We start from the raw sequence: 2,273 nt of genomic DNA, 5'->3' as shown, positions 1-2,273 counted from the left end.
TTTTTTATATATATGGGAAGTAGAGGCACTCTTCCATATAATGAAGTTTATAATATATGTGCTTATATTGTACTATAATTGTTTGAATAACTTAGCATATGTTCAGATGTATGATATCTGTAATTTAAGCGCTTGAATTTTACATATAAATATTTATTAATAAATATGTACCCCTATAATAGCTAGGCCGTGCAGTTGCAAGGGTAGATGACTAGTGATTACAATCTTGTTTGTGTGCAAGTCAAGCTTATTTAGTTTACACGTAACAACTTGTAGAACATTACAAAATTTATGCTTGCTAATAACTTCTAGAACACTACAACACTTGACATGTAAAAGGAATTTGACGAGTCATAGCCTACTAAAGCAAGTTACATTACTAGTCTTATTTATCTTAACAGACCACACAAGATTACAAACTAAGTACCGTGACGACCATGCTTATCTAGTTTATGCGTAACAATTTGCAGAAAATTACAAACTTAGTTTCAGAAAAATAAGCAATCTAGATTAGTGTTTGAGCTGTAAAGTGAATAAGATGAGTCATGCATGTTATCACACCTTTTTGGTGGTGGAATGATAGTGCAACAACAAGGAACTTTAATGACCAGTCCAAGAATACACTTGTAAGTAGTGCCACCAAACAGAACATACCAAATGATGATTTTGAGAAGCATCCAAGCACTTTCCACACAAACAAATGCCAATTGTGAAAGAGATCATTCCATGGCAGCTATAAATAGCCCCATAGCATGACGATCATCCTTCCTCATCCATCATTCTCATAAGTAGAGCGCATCATTTAAGCCAAGCAAGTTGTGGTCAATACAAATCCACCATGAAGACCTTTCTCATCCTTGCCCTCCTTGCTATCGTGGCGACCACCGCCACAATTGCAGTTAGAGTTCCAGTGCCACAATTGCAGCCATAAAATCCATCTCAGCAACATCCACAAGAGCAAGTTCCATTGGTACAACAACAACAATTTCTAGGGCAGCAACAACCATTTCCACCACAACAACCATATCCACAGCCGCAACCATTTCCATCACAACAACCATATCTGCAGCTGCAACCATTTCCGCAGCCGCAACTACCATATTCGCAGCCACAACCATTTCGACCACAACAACCATATCCACAACCGCAACCACAGTATTCGCAACCACAACAACCAATTTCACAGCAGCAGCAGCAGCAGCAGCAACAACAACAACAACAACAACAACAACAACAACAAATCCTTCAACAAATTTTGCAACAACAACTGATTCCATGCATGGATGTTGTATAGCAGGAACACAACATAGCGCATGGAAGATCACAAGTTCTGCAACAAAGTACTTACCAGCTGTTGCAAGAATTGTGTTGTCAGCACCTATGGCAGATCCCTGAGCAGTCGCAGTGCCAGGCCATCCACAATGTTGTTCATGCTATTATTCTGCATCAACAATAAAAACAACAACAACAACAACAACCATCGAGCCAGGTCTCCTTCCAACAGCCTCAGCAACAATATCCATTAGGCCAGGGCTCCTTCCGGCCATCTCAGCAAAACCCACAGGCCCAGGGCTCTGTCCAGCCTCAACAACTGCCCCAGTTCGAGGAAATAAGGAACCTAGCGCTACAGACGCTACCTGCAATTTGCAATGTCTACATCCCTCCATATTGCACCATCACGCCATTTGGCATCTTCGGTACTAACTGAGAAGAAAATAACTCTAGTGCTAGATATATGAAACACGGTTTTCTCAGTCCATGGTTTGGTCGTTGTAGCGGTGAAAAAATTATGTGACATGCACTATCATGTAAGAACCCAAACTATACTAGTCCAAACTTGGAATAAAAGACAAACACAGGTCTTGTCTACATATTTATGTTGCATCTATTTATATATTAAAAGTGATATAAGGTGAACCAGGAGCAAGGTAAATATGCTAGAAAATTGCAAGTTAATTAGAAATTACTAGCCCTCAATCCGGTAAATCTTAACAAATAGAATTATCTTGACCGTTAGATTTATGTAACATATATAATGCTCTGGGCCTCCAACGACTGTACGTGACACATCTGAACGCACATATGTTAAAGAAAATATATTTGGTAAATGGTGGGCCTCTTTAAAAAGAGAACTCACGTACATGCACCAACTAAGAAAAACACATACATGTAAACGGGAAAAGGATGAGATTTTCTCACGTACGTGCTCCCTGGCTCCACCCCGTTGAAAAAATATACATCTGGAGGCCACTTTGTTTCCTCATCAAAAAAAA

At 39.5% G+C, this 2,273-nt stretch overlaps 1 pseudogene; it reads left to right on the top strand.

Moving 5' to 3' along the window:
• Positions 1-775: 775 nt before the first annotated feature.
• Positions 776-1,873, top strand: LOC119344248 (annotated as a pseudogene).
• Positions 1,874-2,273: the final 400 nt, after the last annotated feature.

The sequence above is a fragment of the Triticum dicoccoides genome, unplaced genomic scaffold, assembly GCF_002162155.2.
Source record: "Triticum dicoccoides isolate Atlit2015 ecotype Zavitan unplaced genomic scaffold, WEW_v2.0 scaffold160955, whole genome shotgun sequence".
Taxonomy (NCBI): Eukaryota; Viridiplantae; Streptophyta; class Magnoliopsida; order Poales; family Poaceae; genus Triticum; species Triticum dicoccoides.
The sequence above is the reverse complement of the archived record's forward strand: the minus strand, read 5'-3'. Positions and strand labels throughout refer to the sequence as shown.